The sequence below is a fragment of the Calidris pugnax genome, unplaced genomic scaffold (assembly GCF_001431845.1).
Source record: "Calidris pugnax isolate Ruff unplaced genomic scaffold, ASM143184v1 scaffold38, whole genome shotgun sequence".
In the NCBI taxonomy this organism is placed as follows: Eukaryota; Metazoa; Chordata; class Aves; order Charadriiformes; family Scolopacidae; genus Calidris; species Calidris pugnax.
In genome coordinates this window covers 4,105,439-4,127,565 of record NW_015090995.1, presented here as the reverse complement: position 1 = coordinate 4,127,565, position 22,127 = coordinate 4,105,439, and the positions used below count along the sequence as shown (strand labels likewise).

Here is a 22,127-nt window from a genome sequence, read left to right as displayed (position 1 = left end):
CTGTCATGCCTGTGTGTCCCTGCACTTATATGTGTGTATACACGTAGCACTATAACATCTTGCTACTGTTTGGACCCCGTAAGCATTTTTCCGGCCGATGCCTGCCCGCAGCGAGCGCCCGGTTGCCTGATCGTAGTGAGCCAATCTACGCAGGGACCTCGGGAAAGAACAGTTGGGGTTTTATGAAGCTGGCATAATTTACAGCTAAAATAGCACACCAGAAATATGGCCAATCCAATCTCCTTTGTAATCTTGTTTTCGTTTAAGCCTCCGGGGTGGTGATGGGGGGAGGGGGGGTGGTAAGGAAAGCAAACTGCAAAAGGAGTTTATTACCCATGCCGGGGAGATTTGCGTGATGCTCCGTGTCGAGTGACCTCAATTTGCGGAGGTTAAAGCTGGCTGTGGTGCTCCCCCAGCTTGAAGGGGTGTCTCCTGCCTTTGCTGGGGGTCCTGGCTGGGCATCCTTCTGCAGATGGCAGCGTGGTGTGCTCGGGGTTGTCCATGCCATGGAGCCATCCCGATGCCTGCTCCCACGACCAGGCAGAAGGAGGGATGGCAATGTGTTGGTGACCATTATGGTTGCCTTGGCCTCGCCTGCTCGCCAGGAAAAGGCAAGAAATTACCTCACTGCCTTTACGGGTTGCATTTCTCTTTAGTTTTCAAACCACATATTGTCCCAGATCTCCTGCCAATAGCAGGGAGCGAACTGATAATGCAGCTGCTATTAATAAAGCAGCGTTGTTACATATTCATATCAATCAGACTTCTAATTCCACAATATTTAAAAAAGAAAAGAGGAAAAAAAAAGAAAAAAAAGAAGGCAGTGCTTCAGCGGGGCGATGGAAGAAGGTGTCAGTTGGGATGATGTTGGAGATGCCTTTCACCAGCGTTGGCAGAACCTGTTCCCCTCACCTTTCTTCTCTTGGGTGCTGAGCTGGTCCTGGAGTCCTCTCCCACCATCCCCTCGGTCTTCCCTCTTCCCAGCAGTGCCGAGCTTAAAGGTGGGATCCCAAAGGCAGTTGTGGGATCCCCGGAGCGTTGTCACGGTGGGGAAACGGGAGCGATGCGAGACGGGGGAGCGCTGAATTCAGGCGGGTGGGTTGGCAGGAACGGCTCGGTGCTCTTCTCCATTTTATGTAGAAAATTTCACATATTATGTAAATTGAACAGCAAAGTATGGAAAATTTGGGTATAAATCTGGGATGTATATATGTTTGTAGAGCCATTAGAGAGGAAAGTATACCACAGAATCCTGGCCAATGGATAAATATACTTAACGCTGCCACTCCTGCAATAAAATATGCTTTTTGTCATTGCTACAGTGGGGAAAAAAAAAAAAAAGTAGTGGCTCCAAAACTGTAGCAGAATTTTATGGCAAGCCATAAATTGGAAGAGATACCTAATTATTCATAGAGTATTACGGAGGTGTCGGTAAATGACTTCACCATCAAGGCCGCACCGAGACTTGCCCATAAAGCAAAATCCTTTCTCTCACTTCTTAATGATTCAATTCCACGTCCAGATTTGGCCGAATAAATCTTGTGAGGCCGAGCACGTTTTCTGTGAACGTTGGGTCTGGAAACTCGCCTTTACCCTCTGGCTGGGAACATTTTGAACCGGGATCTCCGAGTCCTCCAGCGAGCCCCGTGGTCCCCGAGCCTTCCCTGGCTCTCTCTCCTCCCCCGATGTGTGTCCGAGCTGCTCACATCCCATCTCTGATTCCTCCAGCTCCTGGCTCGTGCCAGGAGAGGAGAGGACGGTTGTTCCACCGGGCTCCCAGCGCTGGCATCCCCAGGAAGCAGTTGGCATCAAGCCTTCCCCGGCTTTCGGTGGCTGCAGCTCACAGTTTCCAAGCAACTCGGTGGCTGCTGGTCTAAAAGGACTCTTGGTAGGGGCTGGAGAAGGACTCTTTGCCAGGAGGTGTAATGATAGGACAAGGGGAAACGGTTTTAAATTGGAAGAAAAAAGATTCAGGGTAGATATCAGGAAGAAATTCTTTCCTGTGAGGGTGGTGAGACACTGGAACAGGTTGCCTAGGGAAGGTGTGGATGCCCCATCCCTGGAGGTGTTCAAGGCCCGGCTGGATGGGGCTTTGAGCAACCGGGTCTGGTGGGAGGTGTCCCTGCCCATGGCAGGGGGGTTGGAACTCGATGATCTTTGAGGTCCCTTCCAACCCAAATCATTCTATGATTCTATGTCATATTAACTGGAGTTGTTAAGAGGAGCGGTGCTAGAGGAGGATGCGGGAAGGGCAGCCCATGTGGTGGAACCAATATCCTTCTGCCCTCACTCCTATCTTAAGGGCTTTTAACAAATCTGGAGGGGTTGTCTCGGCTGCAATGCCCGTGGAGCACCTCTGCTTCCCAACCCGTTCCTCCGAGTGCTGGGAACAGGGCACTGCCATCCCGCCAGCTCTGCAGCTGGGCACTGGGACGCGCGCAGAGGATGCAAAAGATCTCGTTCCTGCCCCAAAGAACTTGGGCCTCAGGCCTCCATCCAGCTTTGGGACCTTTCTTGAGCAGATCTATTCCCTGGCTGGGACACAGCCTACAGCGAGCGCTCCGCTCAACTGGGAAAAGGTGGGAGAAGGCCACTGGGTGGATCAGGCAGGTCCGTCTCTCTCTGTGAAAATCCAGCTTCAGTCCATGCCCTGCATCTCCTCACTGAAGGCTTAACTGCTTCTTCCAGGCCATACTTCCTTGTTCTGCCTTTATTTCCACTTTTCTTTTGATTCCCACTGTTTCAATGCTCCTGTGCATCCTGCACCTGCTTCCACAGAATCACATGGGTTGGAAGGGACCTCTGGAGATCACCGAGTCCAACCCCACTGCCAAAGTAGGTCCACCTAGAGAAGGTTGCACAGAGACTTGTCCAGGTGGGTTTTGAATGTCTCCAGAGAAGGAGACTCCACCACCTCTCTGGGCAGCCTGTCCCAGGGCTCTGCCACCCTCAAAGTAAAGAAGTTCGTCCTCATGTTTAGATGGAGCTTCTTATATTCAAGTTTGTTTGTTTCCATCACGGTCTGTAGCCACCTTTGAGCATCCATCCCTCTTCCTCTTCATTGTTGCTTGCTCCCGTTGACTTTGAGCTGTAATGGAGGGGCTTGTTCATGTGAAGACCACGGACTGGTCAGTACTGAGAATTACCACGGGGTGCTGTGTTTGGGTGGAGAGAGTAATGGGAAGGCACTGTCCACAGGCACTTGAAGCAATCTCTCCCTCCACGGGCAGCAGTTTGGAGGTTGCTTCCTTCATTCCTTTCCAAGGACAAGCTGGAAAGGCTCCTCCTGCTGCTGCCCACAGTGCCGGGAGGCTGATGAGGTGCTGGTGGGAGGTGGGCCAGGAGCGTGCTGCCATCAGCATGTACAACCAGCACTGCCTCGGCTGTCACATCCCGCCTCCCAGCTGCTGGGGTTGGACCCAGGTCTCTCTGGAGAAGACCTGAGGTGGTGTCTGGGTGGTACCTACCAGAGCTGGATGCTCTCCAGCCTCGTGCAAAGCCTCTCCCATCCCAGGGGCAAACAGAGATCCCAGTGCTGCACCCAGGCCAGGGACTGGGAACGATCTAGCAGCTCTTTGTCCTATGAGTGATGGGTGTCTCTAAGCATGCTGGGGGCAAAAATCCCCAAACATCTCCAGAGGACCGTGAGAGTGCCTGGAAAAGTTCAGATGTAGCCCAGGGGGACCTTACTGCCTGAATGCCTGAGCTGTGTTTCCTGAGGGCAGCAAAAATACAGGCTGCAGCTTGTTATCCCGGGGAGATGGGTGGTGTGTGGGCAGCTGGGGGGGGGTTGGCTGTCAGCAGAAACCCCCTGCAGCATCGCTGTGTGTTCATAGGAGGAGGCACAGCAGGATCTCTGCCTTCATCCCCATCAGCAAAAGCATGGGGAGGAGTGCTGGGATGCTTCCCTGCGGCCAGTTGGCATCAGTGGGAGAGGACAACACCATCAGCAGAGACTTCTCCAGGTCTTCTGAGCTCCCAGGAGCCTGAGCCTGAGGGAGGAGAGACCCCATGATGGGGGCTCACTGGGATGTGAGCTCTGATGCCCAAAGCTAAGCCTTTTCTTTGGCAGAGTGAGCGAGCGTGGCTGGGAGGTGACAGGCAGCCGGGAACAAGTCCGTCTGTCCATGCTGGAGGCAGGAGCTGCAATCCCACCAGACAGACTTGCACACTCCTCCACAAGCCATCGCTGGTGTGAAGCCACGCAGTGCCAACGTGTGGATCTGCCACCCTCCAGCCACCCACACTGGTGGCTTAAGGCTCCGTGTTAAGATAAAGGCTCGGCAACTCCTCAAACCCTTGGTTTGGGTGCGGGGAACCAACAGCGGTGGGGCTGGGGTCCTGGGGGTGGCCTGGCGGGGTTGCTGGGGGCAAGGAAGGTGGTGGAGCAGCCTGCAGGATGCTGAATCATAGAATGGTTAGAGTTGGAAGGGACCTTAGAGATCATTGAGTTCCAACCTCCTGCCATGGGCAGGGACACCTCCACCAGATCAGGTTGCTCAAAGCCCCATCCAGCCTGGTCTTGAACCCCTCCAGGGATGGGGCAGCCACAGCTTCTCTGGGCAACCTGTTCCAGTGTCTAACCACCCTCACAGGAAAGAATTTCATCCTAATATCTAATCTAAATCTCCCCTCTTCCAATTTAAAGCCATTACCCCTGGTCCTGTCACTACACTTCCTGACAAAGAGTCCCTCTCTGGCTCTCCTGTAGCTCCCTTCAGATATTGGAAGGCTGCTATGGGGTCTCCCTGGAGCCTTCTCTTCTCCAGGCTGAACAACCCCAGCTCTCTCAGTCTGTCCTCGTAGGGGAGGTGCTCCATCCCTCTGATCATCTTCATGGCCCCCCGTTGGACCTGTTCCAACAGGTCCATGTCCTTCCTGTGTTGAGGACTCCAAAGCTGGACACAGTAGCAGGCACTGAAGGAGTCAGGAGTGGGGTGCTGGGTGGGAGGGAGGATAGATCAGGTGTTGCCACCTGGTCACTTGGTCCCCAGCATCGCGTAGCTGCCGAGGTCAGGCTTGTTCCATCTGAAATGGGTAGAAACCGAGGTTAGTCCTGCTGGGTGGAGTGGCACCTCCAGCAAGTCCCTTGCTCCCCCAGCAGAGCTCAGGCTGCTTGATTTTGGGAAGGAGTTAAGAGAGTTAGGGCTAATAGAGATAAGTCAGGAGGTGTATCGGTAGCAGATGGAATTACTGGTGTCACAGGGGATCTGCAGAGTGCTGTGGTTGTACGTAGCAGGAGGCATCTGGCTTTTCTCACCTTGTCCACAAATTTAACTTGCTGTCTCTCCTGAGGTAGTGTGAGCTCAGGATGAGCTCAGGAGGAGGTAAGTTTTTGCTGATCGAAAGCAAACCCAACACATACATTTTTCAGAGCAAACACTGGCATTGTGGGAGTGCAGGGAGGCCAAACACGGCTTTCTGTGGTGGAGGAGACCTGTCTGAGGGCAAGGCAGGGTTAGGAAGGGGCTGGGCAGCTTGGTGAGGGCTTGTGGAGCAGTTTGGGGTGAGATCCATCTCTTCCCAGGCATGGGAATGGACTCCTGCATTCTGGAAATATCCTTGAGGCACTCAAATCCAGAGATGGATCTGAAGAGGCAGCTCCTCGGGGCAAAGTCCTGGTCCTCAGGCAGGTGTTTCACCCTGGAAATGGAAAAGGCTCAGTTGACTGGGAAGCTCTTCCCGATGCTGGTTTGGGTTGGGGTCTCTCCTGCTGCCTGAGCCCCAGGGGCAGCCAGGCCATCAGAGGTGGCCAAGCCAGGGGTTGGACATCTGCTGTGGTCCAACATCATCTCTGGTGCTCCAGGGCGGGTGGGGACCCAGATTTTGCAAAGTCCACTTTGTGGACTTTGCAAAATCTGGGTCCCCACCCGCCCTGGAGCACCGGAGAAGATGCCCCACCATCTCTGGCCAGACAATTCTGGCAGTGGGAGGAGGTCACTGATGCTCTCCATGGAGACACTCACAATGGGGGCTTGCTCCTGCCCGTTGCTGGCTGGAGGAGATGCTGGGCTGCCAGCTCGGTGCGGCAGTGCCACCGTAAATCTGCCTGGCATCAGTGCGTGGGGACGATGCAAAGAGCCTTCCCCGCTTGACTTACGGCTTCTCTGCTCCACGGGGAGAGGAAATAGCGTCGCGTGGCTGGTTCTGCTGGCATTTACTGCGTCATGAGTTGTCCTACCTCCCCGTGCAACATCAGAGGGACTCAGCGAGTGACTACTGCTAGGCAGGCGGGCGTTGGGCAAGGCAAGGACCGGTGTGGCAGGAGCTCAGAGCCATGTGAGGGTTCTGGTGGCTTCAGTGATGTTGTGAGAAGCTGTTGTTCCCGCTGAGGGATGACATGTGGTTATGTCATGGCAGTGTCACATCAGTTGTCCCTGTGAGACCCACCTTGCGCTGGGGAAAATGTGGTGGCCGCGTGTGTTAACGGTACCACTGCTGCTGATGGCCCTTGTCTCTGGTGCATCACCCTCCATCCTTCCCAAACCAGTTGATTCTTCCAAATCTGCCTTGCTTGCAAGGCTGAAACGCCTTGTCAGGGTCTTCCATGGCCACCAGGGATGGCACCACGCTCAGCTGGTGCCTTTGCTTCCGTGACAGGGAGCATGTGCCAAAGCAGGACAGTGCCCACCTGGTGATTCAAGACTCACAGGTACCCCCATATCCCTCACCTATCCAGCCTCCTGCCTGCCGTGGTGGCTGCTGTCCTCCCAACCCATCCCACATGGTTTTTTGACCCCAACCCTACGCTCTTGTTGCCTCTCTCAACCCCTCCGCTCCACGAGAAGTCAACTCTGGTGAGTCTGACTCTGCTCCCCAGGAGCACTCGCAGGGGGAATGGGAAGCACCAAGGTGCCCCGCTCCTTGCCCAGCTTTGGGACATCCCAGCAGCAGCACCTCAACCTCTTCTGTGTCTCCACACACTGGGTCTTGGTGGCCAAGTGCCTTCACCTGTGCCTCGGTTTCCCCATTCTTCCAAAGGGAGCGATAGTGACAGCTCTGGAGCACTTTGGGACGAGATGCTGAGCACCATTTGTGTCCCTGGTGTGATGGCCAGTGGGCTGTGGTGGCCTCCTAAAGCCCCTGTGCCCAAGGAGGCCCCTCTCTGCATCTCGGTGCTTTGAAGAGACGTGATGCAGCTCTTGGCTAAATGAATTTTTGTTCTCCGCGGCTCTTTTCTTTCCTATTCAGCATTCAGGGAACGTCGTTTTTGTAACTAAGGTATTTGCATAATCTGTATTTCGTGGTAATTGCTCCCTTTCAGAAGAAGTGCTTATCATCCCATCGGGTTTGGGGGAGCTTGTGCTATCTTTGAGGCCAGGTGAGGAGCCAGTCCCCAAAGGAAGGTGGCTGGGCTGCTGCCCCGTGGCTTGGGGGATGCCTCCCCTGGGGCAAGGATGCTCAGGGGAGCCTTTTGCCCACAGGCTTCTGCACCATCAATGATCTCCTGCTGCAAGCCCCTTCCTTACCCCGTGCCTCAGTTTCCCCTTAGCCCCAGAGTCTCCGATTTGGGTGGGGGGGGAGGATTTTCTCACTCCATATGCAGAGATGGGGTCTCCATCTCCACAGGAGCTGCCTTCCCAGGGCTGCTCCCTCTCTCCCTGATTCCATGGCGTGGGGAAAAGCAGCCTCTGGGAAACGCTTTGTGGCTCTTTAGCAGCTGCCAGAGCAGCAGAGCGGGACGGGAGGCGTGGGGCTGTCACCCAGCCAGGCGGGAGATGCTCTTCCATGGGGACGCATGGCTTTCTGCCACGTGCCACGGTGGCACGGCACCTGGGGGAGCTGGAAGGGGGGTCTCGGGGTGGGGGGGGTGAGTGGTGGCCAGTGCCTGGCGTGCCCGCGTGCCGCCCCTGCCCACCCGGCAGCGTGACTCACTCCCCGAGCGGCATCTCCCACGCGGCAGCGTTTCCAAGAGACCGAGGAGATGTCTCCCAACGGCAACGGCTGAACGGGGAGTTCAGGTCCTTGTCCCCGGGGTCCTTGTCCCCGGGGTCTGGGTGTGCTGTGTGGTGTTCCCCCTCCACCCCCTTCCAAGGAAAACATCCCACTGTGGGACAGGACCCCCCCGTGACTGGGGTGGCAAGCGGGGCATCCTGCATTGGAGGAGAAAGCAGCAAAGCCTGGTCTTTCCCAGTGTTGGGAAAGGTTGGAAAGGCTGCGAGGAGGTGGCTGTTTGCCGGCTGGGAAGGGAAATGCCCAGCTCGGAGGGCTCAGTCATCCACAGCCCAGGAGAAGGAGGGACAGGCAGCCAGCCCTCCGCAGCCTTGCAAGCTGCCTCTTGGCTTTGCTGCCTCCCGTAAAACGTGGGGAAGCAGAGCCTGTTCCAGTCTTGAATTATTTCTGTGTCTTGCTTCCACGAAACCCAACGTGTGCTGTTCCGAAGGTCCCGGGATGCCCCTGGGTCTGGGAGAGGCGGGAATGCAGACACCAGCCCGGCCCGTGGTGCAGAGGTTAAAGCATCCCTGTGGTCTCTGACGGCAAGAGGAGAAAAACAGCGCGTCCTCTTCCCGGCGCCCGGGCGGCGTTGGTGCTGCCTGACCTGACTGCTAAGCAGGGGCTGAGGTTTCTCCCAGCTCCCAGCTCGGTGCATGCCGAGCCGAGCCGAGCCGTGCCGTCCTCCCATCCTTCTCCAGGCAGGAGAAGGATGCTGTGCCTGTCCCCGCTCCCCTGCGCCAGCATCCCTCTGCCCTGCAAACTCAACTCCTCTGGTTTTTTGCCCGCTTTACCCTCCAACCCTCGTCTCCACGCTGCCATCAGCCAGATAGCAAAGGCTGCTCCTGCCCCGGCACCGATCGTCTCCCCAGCTGAATTAAGTCTGGGTCTATCTGTATAAAATCTCGTCTCATTTATCTTCCTAAAGGCTGGCAGGTAATTCTGTAGTCACCGTCCCTCCTATGGCGCTGGCCTCTCCTTTCTCCCTGCTGGTTTGATATCCTCTCCAGGTTTAATCCCCCCAGGAGTTTACGTCGTCTCTGCAATCCCCAAGGAATGAGGCTGTTAAATCCGGATCCCAGTGCCAGTCTCTCTGGGAAGTCCTTAATTCCCTTTCCCATTAGCAGGATGCCCAGTTAACAACCCCCCGTGGCTCCTCTCCTGGTCCTTCTCCCCACAGAACTGCTCTGGCTGCAGGGACTGGTTGTGTGGGGCGCAGGGGTTTGGCTGTGGTGGGGTCCATGCCCTCCCCCCCTGGCAGCCCTCCCCTGGCCCCACCACCTGGCTCTGTCGGGGTGTCCCCCTCATCCCCAAATCAGCCAGATCCAGGGATGGGTGGGTCTGGGACACTGGGGCAGTGTTCACCCCACATTCTGGAGACCCCCCGCTTTGATTCCTTCCATGGGGAGTCAGGCGATACCTCCCACACCAAGTAGGGCTTCAAAGCACTTTGCACCCCATGCCTTGCCTTGGGGACCCCACTCCATGGGGAGTTGGGCGATACCTCCCACACCAGGTAGGGCTTCAAAGCACTTTGCACCCAATGCCTTGCCTTGGGGACCTCATGGACCATCTCATGAGCAGGGTGGGTGGTGGGACATGGGGAGGCTGCGCCGGGAGCATCTCCCAGGCTGTGGGCTCTCGCTGGCAGAGGAGCCTTTCTACAGGTTAGACAGAGGGCACTTTGAACTGTTCAGTGCTCAGTTGGATTTTGTGCTTTGCTTTTTTATTTTTTTTTTACCTCCTGCCTTTAATGGGAATTGTATTCCGTGCGTGGAGCAGCTGGTAATTCTCCTCCTGGCTGCTGCCGCGTCACCTTCGAGCAGGTCTCGTGAGACTCCTCTTTTCACTGGCTGTACAGAGAACTCGAGCAGAAGAGCCTTGGGTCTGCTCCTGCTGTAACCCTGCTGATTAGAGGAGACATTTCTGAGAAGGTGTTAGATACCTGCCTGGGGTGAGGACACAGAGAACAGACCTTGCGAGCAGCATCCCCATCCTGTTAGATGCTGTCTTCGACCTGGGGATCACAGCCAACACGGCACAGCGTGTGCCTCACTGATGCTTAACAGCAATAAAACACTGAGTTTTTTATTAAAAAAAAAAAAATGTGCTTTCTTTAGTCAAAATCCTCTAGTCCCAGAGCGGACCCAGACCTGAGCTGGGTGAGGGAAAGGAGTGTTCCCCAAAGAGTTGGGACCATCTTGGTGATGGTCATAGAATCATAGAATCATAGAATTGTTAGGGTTGGAAGGGACCTCAAAGATCATCTAGTTCCAACCCCCCTGCCATGGGCAGGGACACCTCCCACTAGAGCAGGTTGCTCAAGGCCACATCCAGCCTGGCCTTGAACATAGAATCATAGAATCATAGAATCATTGAGGTTGGAAGAGACCCTTGGGATCATCGAGTCCAACCATCTACCCTACTCTACAAAGTCCTCCCCTTCCAGGGGTGGTCCCTCCATCCTTGGTGAGGGTTCCTCCAGGGAGGGAGAAGGACCTTGTGGCTGTGGAAGAGAAGCTGGATGCTCTGGTCTCAGCTCACATCCCTTGGCTCTGTAAGAGGAAGATGCTGGGGTTTGCTTTGGCTCGGCCCTTCAGGGGAGCTCTGTTTATGGCGATGCCTTCCCTTGTTACCTGCTCAGGCAGGATGAGATCCAAGTTAGACAGTCTCCGCTGACGCTGATACTAATAACTTGCCTGTGTTTACCTGCCCCCAGCAATATCCTTGCAAACGAGGTGTCGGCAGGGATGCTGACGCGTGCGAGCGTCCTGCCCGGGGGTTTTACAGGACCAATAAAGCAAGGCTGGGGCGTCTGGTCAGGAGGAATCACGCTGGCATCCAGCCAGAGGGACGGTGGCGTGTAGGGAAGGTCCATCTCCTGGCCCGGTTTGAGATGACAGCGTCTCAGCATTTACTCCTTCACCCGGCGCTTGTTCAACAGAGGGTCCTTAAACTTCTCGTCTGCAAACCACAGCTCTGGCAGGCCAGAGGGACGGTGGCGTGTAGGGAAGGTCCGTCTCCTGGCCTGGTTTGAGATAACAGCGTCTCAGCATTTGCTCCTTCACCCGGCACTTGTTCAACAGAGGGTCCTTGAACTTCTCATCTGCAAACCACAGCTCTGGCAGGCTCCTTCAAGACCAGGCTGGATGGGGCTTTGAGCAAGCTGCTCTAGTGGAGGTGTCCCTGCCCATGGCAGGGGGGTTGGAACTCAATGATCTTTAAGGTCCCTTCCAACCCAAACCATTCTGTGATTCCTCTGTGGGAAGGGCAGCAGTTTTTTACCCAAGCTTCAGTGTAGGGTGCTTCCTTGGGAATCACTCTGCTTGGCATGAAGAGCTAAGGTCAGGTACGACCCTGTGGGTCTCCCGGTCCCCCCATGGGATGTGGGTGCAGAGCCCTGCTCCTGCCTGTCTGGGAAGGACCTGGGCCAGACAATCTCTGATCTCCCAGTCCTGCACAGGTTGTAAGCAATGCCCACAGCTCCGAGGAGACTGGGAAGCATCTCTTGGTCAGTAATGCCACGTCTCTGCCTTGGTGGCCCCAGGTTTTATTTGGAAACTGCCCCTGGACCCTGAGGCTCTTATACCCATAGCCTTTGATACACCTTGACCACTGCGTCTGCAGCAGCAGGACTGGCAGGGCTGTGTGAGAAGGTGGCCAAGGACTTGGGAGCATCTCATCTCTGTCCTGCATGTTTGTGGTACCACCTGTTGTTACCGAAAGCGCCGCCATGTGATCCATCCCCAGAGTGAGAAGGGGCTGGCGGGGAGCCATGCCTCCGGGAGATCTCCTCCTCCTTCCTCTGCCGTGGGCGCTGGCTCCAGGGTTTGCAGATGCTCTGGGTCGGAAGGTTTTGTCTCTCCTCCTTTTTAATTGCGGCGAGGATAAGCGGTTTTGTGGCTGAGCACAAGCACGGGAAGCCCATGAGCTCTTCTTCCCCCCAAGCTTTCCCAGATGGATGTCCATCCTAGCCCCAGGACAAAGCCTATAGCCCCCATCTCCCCGTGACAATGAGCTGCTGGCAGCCAGGTCATATTAAGGACCAACTGGCTCAGCTGCTGAGAACGTTTGGTTGTTGTTGTTGTCATTTTGATTACCTTTTTTATAGGCTAGCAGAAGGATTTTAATCTGGACAGTGAAGTAGGAAATGGGAGAAGCTGTGCCCGGAGCTCGCTGAGGAGGCGGCGGGGGCTGGTGGCTCCTTGTCCACGTCCCTGGGAGATGGTTTTGATGCTTTTGCCCAAACGAGGAGTGTCAGGGAGAGGCGTTGCTGGCTCAGCCTCGCGGGACTGCAGCTGCCCCTTGTGTTATCCATGGCCCAGCTGGTGCCCAAACAGACAGCGATGCTTAACCCCAACCTCACAGCTGCCCAGAGCAAAGCACCGACCTGAGGAGGCAGAGGAAGGGGCAGCAGCTCCCAGGGCCAGGCTTCAGCTCTCCCTCCCGCTTCTTGTGACACAGGACGGACAAAGTCATCCCATGCGCTCCCGCCGGCGGCTACGAATTGTCATTCACCAAAAGTGCCAAGGTGACAGCTGTGGAGACCACGGGCAGTGGTTTCGCTTGCAGATGAGGAGCAGTGTAGATCCTGGCTCTGTGACACTCTCCGGATGAGAACCCGGCCGATGTGAAGAGCTGTGGTGGTTCAGGGAGCCACCGCTGCCGTGCCAGGCTGTGCCACCTCTCCTCCGAGCTCAGCCACTGCCCAGCAGCGGGTTCGACCTGCCAGAGAATCACAGAATCATAGAATGGTTAGAGTTGGAAGGGACCATAAAGATCATTGAGTTCCAACCCCCCTGCCATGGGCAGGGACACCTCCCACCAGACCAGGTTGCCCCAAGCCCCATCCAGCCTGGTCTTGAACCCCTCCAGGGATGGGGCAGCCACAGCTTCTCTGGGCAACCTGTTCCAGGGTCTCACCACCCTCACAGGAAAGAATTTCATCCTAATATCTAATCTAAATCTCCCCTCTTCCAATTTAAAACCATTACCCCTGGTCCTGTCACTACACTTCCTGACATAGAGTCCCTCTCTGGCTCTCCTGTAGCTCCCTTCAGATACTGGAAGGCTGCTCTGAGGTCTCCCCAGAGCCTTCTCTTCTCCAGGCTGAACCCCCCCAGCTCCCTCAGCCTCTCCTCATCAGACTTGTGCTCCAGACCCCTCACCAGCTCCGTTGCCCTTCTCTGGACCCGAGATCATGGTCTGTAAAGCCCACGGGCAGCAGACCTTGGGCATCCTGCTGCAGAAGAGATGCAAGGGGCCAGGTGACAAAAGCGGTGGCCGGTGCCCCTTGGCTATGGGGTGCCCAGAGAGGTTAATGGAGGGGAGGCAGTGCTCCCAGGCTGCGGGGGCTCTGGGTGCTGTGGCATAGCAGGGGTGGTGCAGCCCCGTGGTGGTGGTGGTGTGGGTTGCAGGGCGCCATGTGGTAGCATGTCATGGCTAATGCTGTGTGACAGTTTGACAGGTCCTCCCGGGACAGCCGGAGCTGACATGCCATCTTCAGAGCTGTCGCTCTCTGGCTTCCGCGCTACGGCTTTTATGGAAAACAGTTGGCGTGGGTAACTCTTCCCCTCAGCGTTTAAGGAGCGAGAAGGGCTGTGGTTTTATTGGCATGTTCCTCAGGAAGATGCTCAGCCTGGCGTTAATGGGTGCTGGGCTGTATCCTCCAGGGATGGAGAAGGATTTAACATCTCCCTGGTCTGAGGAGGTGACGGTGAGCATCTCCCTTAGAAGATTCAGGGCTCTGAGCATTGCCCCTGAATTTCACTGAATTTCACTGAATTTTTAGAGTTGGAAGGGACCATAAAGATCATCTAGTCCAACTCCCCAGTCCTGGCCAGCCCCAGTGAGGGGTTTTGTACCCCTTTGGGTGAGCCGTGGCTGCTCACGGAGCCCTGGCTGGGGAGCATGTGGGGATGGCATCCCCTCCTTGGGGCTGGGGTAGCCACTGACCCACTGACCCCCTCAGGGAGCCGCTTTAGGAAGGAAGGAGCTAGAGATGCTCACGTGGGGCTTACCCAGAGACGGCCCTTGAGGCAACTCCAGCCCAGCCCCACAGTTAACCCTGGAGCTGGATGTGGGGCTGGCCATGTAAAACACAGGAGCAGGACACATCGCTGCCTCCAGCAGCCCCCTGAACTTGACCCAGGGTGTGAGCAGTGTCCTCTGCAGACCACTGTCCCCCTGGCAGGAGCATGAGGTGCCATCATGGACCATCCCCGGGCTGGGGGGATGCTTGCAGTCCCGTGCCTTCCATTCCTCTGTTCTACCGGCTGCTCTCGGTGCTTTCCAAGAGCGGTGAGGCTCCCGGTGCTCCAACCCTTTCACTCTCGGAGAGAAACAAACCGGGAACACGCGCAGCGGAGCAGGATTACCGGCGTGTCTGGAGAGGCAGGGAGGTGGAACAAGACAGGCTCTGACAGCTCTGCTTTTGGGAGGTCTGCAAGAGATCGAGCAACGTGTCAGCCACGCACAGCTCGTCCTGCAGAGCATCACCCCCCTGTTTTGCCCGGCTGCTTTTCGGCACGCACAGCCTGTCCGCCTCTCAGGAGCTGCCTGGCTCTACCTGTCCTGGCTGTGAAATGCATTTGGGGTGGGCTCTGTGGGGGGGACAGAGCCATGGGCTGCTCCCCCCTGGGACGGTGGCTGAGCGATGGGGACACACCAGTGCTGGCGGTGGGGCTGGGAAGCTGCATTTGTCTCCAGGCTGAATCGTGCTGGGGGTTGTGCCTCGTTAAGAGGTCAGATATGATATTTGCTGGGCAGAAATCAGCTCGTCATCCACCTCTCCCCTGTCTGTCTGTCTGTCCGTCCCTCCCAGCTCCTTCACGTAGCGGGCGAGTAGCATCTGGAGGGAGAAAGAAATATCTGTCCGGGAGATTTGGGTTGCTCTGCAGGGCTGTAAGGTCAGGACAGCAAAAGCTGGTGCTTGCTATGCAGAGCACGGAGCCGGTGAGCCGGGCAAGCAGGTATTCAGCTGCAGCTGCGCGAGCTGGCTTTGCAGTGGGGAGGGGGCTTGTATCCATAGGAGGGGGAAGGTGATGCTTCTGGGGGGCCAGAAGGGGCTGGTAGGTGAGCTGGGGAGATGGAGACACGCTGAGCTCCTGGGTGGGACTCGCTGTCCCCCATTCTGGCCAACCAGGAGGTCGGAGCTGCACGGGGGGGACAAGGCACCCACCCTGCTCTGTCCCCCCCTCCCCGAGTTGCCTTCTCCCAGCTGCTCTGCATCCAGGTTATTTTAGCTTTGATTCCGCTTCAAAATTGCCTTGGCTGAAACTCGGTCTCTATTGTTTTCGGTCCGCAGGAGCATCATTGAACGTGTCAAAAAGATAAATTGGAGAAAAGGAGAGGGGGGGGGAGGGAAAGAAAAAAAAAAATAAAATCAGAGGAGAGCAATGCGGTTGGTGGGGAGAGCTGTGCTGGTTGTGGTCTCCCAGGGCAGCTGCCTGCATCAAGCACACGTTCCCTTCCCAGAGGCAGCTCCTTTCCCTGCTGCCCAGCTCCATCCCTGCAGCCCCGTCCCCAGCAGGACATCCCTTTTCTGCAGGAGAGGTTTTTCCCCTCGGGAAAGCTCTTTTAGGCTTAGTGTCTGCCTTTTGAGCCTGGTCTGGCAGTGCTGGGAGACTCTGAGACCCTCTCTCTGTGCCTGCCCTGCCTGGGGCTGAGATGCCGGGTCCAGCCCGGTGGATGGTGAGCTAAAGCCCCTGCAGATCAGCCGGGAGCACCATAGGTAGGAGGGAGTGAGACAAACCCTAGCAGGACAGACAGTGAGAAGGGTCCTGAGCCCTGGGCTCAGAGCAGACCTGTCTGTGTCCCCAGGAGTTTCACTCCCTGGTGGGGTTGTGCACGTCTCGGGGTACAGCGTGCCGAAATGCCTGGTCTGGGGTCCATGGAGCTGGGCAGTCTGCATGGGTTGGCTCAGGCTCCAGCCCAGGCTCTCCAAGGAGTTCAGGGTGCCCTTGTCCGGGTGGTTCAAAGAGGGTTCAGGCTTCTGCATCCCTGGAAGGATCAGACCTGAGGATGAGGTTTGGGGGTTTTGTGGTCCATTTGGGATTATCAGTCAGTGCTGGAAGACATGACTTCTGGGGTCAGCACCGGGGATGTGGCATTGAACAACTTGGGACATGGTGTTGTCCCAGTGCCTTCACCATTGCCAATGCCATCAGTGTCCTCCAGGACACAGCTATCAGGGGGAACTTCCCAGGGGGATAGGGAGGGTTAAATCCCACCAAGACACCAGGACCCCTGGTTTGGCTCCTGGGAAAGGTGCTCGTGGTGAGCTATGGGAGGTTGAAGAGGTGGTTGTTGCTGCTGCTGGGGATGCCGGGGCAAATGAATAGCCTATTAAATAAAATGTCAGCCAGAAACGGATGAGAACTGGCATTGCTTTTGCAGCTCGCATTTTACAGAATGAATCTCCTTGTGCGCGGTTGATTTGCATATTCAAAACAGGCCGCAGCGGAGGGGCTCTCCTCCTGAACCCGCTGACACCGAGGGCTAAATTGTGTAGATTTGGTTATCCAAACGCTTCTCTAAGTTACTGGAATGATCTAAGGACATAATCCGTTGCCGGAGGAGATGGGTTTTCAGAGCCTAAGCCCCTTTGTTTCTGGAAACGACGTCAACTGGCGCGTGTGAGATGCAGCTGAGGAATTGCCCGCAGGAGCTGAGCTGGGTCCCGTGCTGGGGCAGGTGAAACCATTCCAATTGCCTTTCACAGCTGAAAACGGGGAGGAATTGATGTGTGTGAAAACTTCAGGTGGCAAATATTGAGCGGATCCCCTTAAATGAGGCTGCTTTCAACCAGAAACTGATTTGCACGGGCTGATGGAGCTAATTACTACAGCAGGCGCTCGGAAAGCCACTGGATTGCTACGTGCAGCAGGAGTGCTGAGGTTTGCTGCCCTGAAGCTGGGTGTGTAGGTTCCTGTGAGCATCACGGTGCCTCCAGCAGCATCTCTGTCAGGAGCCATGTGAGGGGACGTGGCTGGTGTGCAGGCTCCAGATGAGGCAAACTCATGACATCAATAATTTATAGATCATTTTGCCTGGGTTAGAAACCTGTCGGGGTGTTTTCTCCACGTTCCCAATGCTTTCCAAATGCTGCGGAGCGCGGGGAGAGCCAAGCCGGCGGCGGAAAGGGGAGCACCCACACAGCACGTGGGTAACGAGCATCTCTTGCTGGTAATTTGGTCCCATCTGGTCCCATTTCAATACAAGAGAGATCTCGAGGTGCTGGAGCGAGTGCAGAGGAGGGCAATGAAACTAGTGAAGGGCCTGGAAAACAAATCATATGAAGAACAGCTGAAGGAGCTGGAGTTTAGTGTGAGGAAGAGGAGGCTGAGGGGAGACCTCATCACTCTCTGCAGCTACTTGAAAGGACACTGTAGAGAGGTTGGTGCTGGTCTCTTCTCATAGGTAATTAACAACAGAGAGGGAACGGCTTCAAGCTCCAACAGGGTAGGTTTAGACTAGACATTAGGAAGGAATTTTTCACTGAAAGAGTGGTCAGGCATTGGAACAGGCTGCCCAGGGAGGGGGTTGAGTCGCCATCCCTGGGTGTGTTTAAGGGACGTTTAGATGCGGTACTGAGGGATATGGTGTAGGGGAGGACTATGTAGAGTAGGGTAGAGGGTTGGACTCGATGATCCCAAGGGTCTCTTCCAACCTGAATGATTCTGATTCTATGAAAGGCTGCGCTGGCACCTGCGCTCCTTCTTGTGCCACAGCCGGGCAGAGTGTGGGGTCCGTGTGCCACTGGGCAACCTGGTGGGTGACCGGTGGGGATTTGTGCCGTGGGCAGGTTCTTGGATGGCATTTGACCTGGTGGAAAGGAGGTCTTTGGGGCATGCATCCCATGGAGGACCGTGTGTGTGTGCATCCCACGGTCCCGTGGGGGACCGCGTGTGCGCGCATCCCACGGGGGACCACGCACGCCTGCATCCCATGGGGAATCATGCTTGCCCGCACTCCGTGGGGGCCCTAGAGCATGTGTGTCACATCGTGCCACCACAGGAGCAGCTCCGTGTCCCCGTGCCGTGCCTTCAGGTGACTCGTGGGTGAGGATGCTGCGGAGACGCGCCTGTCTCCTGGCGACAAACAAGAGAGACGCCGTCTCCCGAGGCTGCTGGTTCGGTGCGACGTCTGTACACACACACACACGTGTGGAAAACAGAGTTTGTGTGGGCGGCTGTGCCTCTAAATATAGGCCTGGCTACCTGGGGACGTAGCTAGACTCACAAGCCCCCTCGCAGAGTCCCCCCCTCGCCCTGCGCCCCGGGAGCACGCCGGCACAGGCAGCACGGCTCGGGGCAAGTTATAAAGAGATTATAAAAGAAGTAAAAATTAAGCCTCTCTGCTAGAAATGCCGGCAGCCCCAGGCTGAACTCATCGCGCTCAAAGGCTCCCCCTGCTCCTTTGCTTTTTTTTTTTCTGTTTTTTAATAGTTTTTGCCTTTATCTGGCATCGGCTCAAGAGCTTTACTGAGCCTCAGAGCATGGCAAGGGCTGCTGGAAAAGGCAGGGGTGGAGGGGGACCCAGTGATGCTGTTTGTTGCCTCCTGTAAGTGGGTTCCTGTGTAGGGACAAGGCTGGTGACAGCGTCAGGGGCTTGGTGGGACAGTCCCTACTGCTGTGCAGGCAACCCATGGCCCAGCTCTGCCATGGGGACCTTCTTGGTTGGCTTGGGGGGGACCTTTTCACCGATGCTGTGCTGCCAGAAGTGCTCCGGGGTTGGCTACCTCTATGTGAAGGAGAGATCTCACCATGGACAGGCTCAGCCGTGGGTCACTGGACCACACTGGGAGGTGCTGGGTGAGTTCAGTGGGTCTGACCCACACTCATTCCACAGCCAGGGGCTGTCACGCAGCCGTCTGGGCTGGGGATGTTGCTGTCACTTCTGTGGTCCTGCATCCTCCGTTGGCATCCCTTCCCCCAGGCCCCTTCCCTGCGCTGCGCCGGGTGGAGATAGCAGTCCCGAAAACCTCCAGCAAGTCATCAGCTGAGCAAATTGCTCTCTGTAAATCCCGAGTGAAAGTCCTGGCATTCGCGAGGGCCCAAAGGAAAGGAGCTTGATTGGATTTTCAAGCCTCTTTCTGCGGCGCTGGGAGAGAGGGGCTGACAGCCTCCCTGAATCTTCCTCCCCGCCGCCTGGGAGGGGGTGCAGGCTGTGCCCTCTCGCTGATGGGATGTAAAGGATCCATAACTTACCCCCCTTTATTTAACTCCCCTCTGGACTTTGTATGCAGCAGTACATTTCTCCTCCTGCAAATCCTTCCGAGCAAGGCGGGCAGCTATGGGTCCTTCGCCTGGTGCCCGGGCAGGCGTGGAGGGAGCTGTGCTCCTGTTGTCTTGCTGCTGGAGAGGAGCTGGGCAGCAGCCAGATCCTGTCCCCGCAGCTGGGGACACGCTGTGTGCACGTGGGGCCTCTTGCAGGAAAGGCTCAGTTTGGGTAGCATGAGAGGGGCAGGAGCACCTGGGGCTGGCACCCATCGCCCGGTGAAAGCCCCTTCCTCCCTATGGGGCCGAGAGGGGTTTGTCTCCGGTGCCACCAAAAAGTGAAGTTAATGCAACGTGAAGGTCTCCCTGGTTAAAATTGGGGAACGCAGGAGCTGAGTGGTTCAATCAGCAGCAGTAACAGGGAACAGCCAGGCTGTGGTGGGGAACGGGTGTCACTCCGAGCCCCCATCGCACGGCTGAAGTGTTGGGCAAATAAGGGAGAAAAGTGCTGCAAAATTCATTCCGTCGCTCCTTATCTCTGATTAATCCTCTTACGTGTTCGTCTCATTTTAGCCCGGCGTTGACTGTCTGTTTACTGTATCCCTATAGTCCTCGCAGAGATAAAAACCCCTCTGTGTCTGTAACGTCGTCCCCAGCCCTGCCCTGGCTGGGCGAGGGGGTCTCCTGCCCGCTGGCACCGGTGGAGCACCGCCGAGGAGAGGACCAAGGTAACGTGCCCGTGGTCACCATGGCTGATGGTAGCAGTGGAGGGACTGGCAACCAGTTCCTCCCATTCCCTAGAGGAATTTCCCACTTGGGCATCCCCAAAGGGAAAGAAAAATACCCTAAAAAAAAGTTGTCCCACAGTGGGGCTTTGCAGCCCACGCTTGGGGCATGTGCTGAATGTGCTAGAGAGGAGATGGGCTTTCTTCTCGCCATCCCTCCCTCATTGCAGGCAGATTTTGGGATTCCCTGCCAGGGAAACACTGCCTGCCCCCAGTCCCTCTCCTCTGGCCCAGGCTCTCCAGCTCAGCTCGGTTTTGCCAGCAGCCCCAGGGCAGCATCTCCCCTGCCTGCTGCCGGTGAGGCAAGAGCATAAGTCTTCTGTGCCTGACATTGTTGCTAAAGGATTTTGCTTTCATCTTCTCCTCGGCAAGATGCTTCTCCAGCTGGGGAGAACAAAAAATCCCTTAAACAGCCAAAAATCGTAGGGAAAATTGGAGGAGAAGATGGTGGGAGCTGCCCCCAGGTAAAAACAATTCACATTTATAGGAGAATGGTGTCTGTAACAGCATGGAAACCTGCACAAATGCAGCAACCCGCTGTCTTTGGGGGGGCGTTCAGGCGGGTTGCACAGCACCCCAGTTTGTGCGGGCACGGCCAGGCTGTGTGTGTGGACACCTTGGAGGTCTTCATCATAGAATCATAGAATCATTCAGGTTGGAAGAGACCCTTGGGATCATCGAGTCCAACCCTCTACCCTACTCTACAAAGTCCTCCCCTACACCGTATCCCTCAGTACCGCATCTAAACGTCCCTTAAACACACCCAGGGATGGTGACTCAACCCCCTCCCTGGGCAGCCTATTCCAATGCCCGACCACTCTTTCTGTGAAAAATTCCTTCCTAATGTCCAGTCTAAACCCACCCTGTTGGAGCTTGAAGCCGTTCCCTCTTGTTCTGTCGTTAATTACCTGTGAGAAGAGACCAGCCCCAACCTCTCTACAGTGTCCTTTCAAGTAGTTGCAGAGAGTGATGAGATCTCCCCTCAGCCTCCTCTTCCTCATACTAAACAGTCCCATCTCATCTTTGCTCTCACAGGTACCCCATGCCCCGTGGCGCCGCTGCCAAGCGCCTGCCCTGGAGCCCCACTGCCTCCTGAAGGCTCCCGGTGTCACCCCGGGGCACCAGCAAGCGGGGTCCCATCTCTGCCACGCTCACACGCGCCTCGAGGAGCCCTCGCCAGTGGCCTGACACACGCAGGTGGGTACACGTCCCATCGGCGTGCCGGAGACCTGGGCTCAGGTCCTCCCTCCCGCTGCTCATCCCCATCAGACTCCTCTTGGTGTAAATTCTCCCAGGTTCTGGCAAGCTGTAGCCTGGGAATTTTGGAGGGCTCTGCCTTTGGTGGCTGGAAATTGCTTTTCAAACCCAGTTGAATTTACAGCCTCCCCAGCAGCTTGTGGCAGCGAGCTCCAGGGATTAATTGGCTCTTGGGTGGCAAAGTCCTGCCTTTTCCACATGTTAAACCTCCTCCTTCCACTGGTGCCCTCCAGTTCTCATGTGGTGCTGTCTCCCTGCCCCGTGTCAGGCTGGTTTTAGGGGGCCCCATCGTGGTTCCTCACCTCCTTCTCTCCAGGCTGGAGAACCCAAGTCTTAGATGGGGCAGATGGTGTTTGGGAGTATTTGCCTGTGGAAGGTGTGGTGCAGGCTGGCCTTCAGACTCTCGGTTGTGTTTCTGGCCGTGTCTCACGGGGCTTGTTTTGGGACAGTCTCTCCCTGTGCAGAAGCTGTTTCTTCTGCCCATGGCAAGGGGGTTGGAACCAGGGGATCTTTAAGATCCCTTCCAACCTAAACCATTCCGTGATTCTATGATTCTGTTGACCTGAGCATGTCTGGAGGTTGGGGTGCAGAGTTCTTTGTTAGCCACGCTAACAAGATTTTCTGTTATGATTTTTCTCTATTTTCTGTTAATAAGCAGCATTAATTTGAGAATGGCCCCTCTTGCTCTCCAAGATGCAGCTCTGAGTGCCAGGTCAGGCCAGTCTCACTCCCTTCCAGCTGGGGTTGAGCCCTTCTCCATCCCTCTCTGTGCCACCCCTGGGGTATCATAGATCCTGGAATTTCCACCTGCCCCCTGTCCCTCCCCGCCCCTCTGGCTGTGTTTATCATTGAATCATAGAATCATCTAGGTTGGAAGGGACCTTAAAGATCATCTAGTCCAACCATCAACCTAACTCTGACAAAAAAAAAAAAA

At 56.1% G+C, this 22,127-nt stretch overlaps 1 protein-coding gene across 4 annotated transcripts in view; it reads left to right on the top strand.

Moving 5' to 3' along the window:
- The window catches only part of FRMPD3 (FERM and PDZ domain containing 3), a 64,737-nt gene that overhangs the window by 5,982 nt on the left and 36,628 nt on the right, over positions 1-22,127 (top strand). For 3 of the 4 annotated variants that reach the window (XM_014955316.1, XM_014955313.1, XM_014955315.1), the window contains exons 2-3: positions 19,761-19,879; positions 20,972-21,133. The gene's annotated coding sequence lies outside the window, so the exon portion shown is untranslated. Of the gene's footprint in view, positions 1-19,737; positions 19,880-20,971; positions 21,134-22,127 lie in introns of those variants that run through there. The other variant, XM_014955314.1, reaches the window with a different exon arrangement.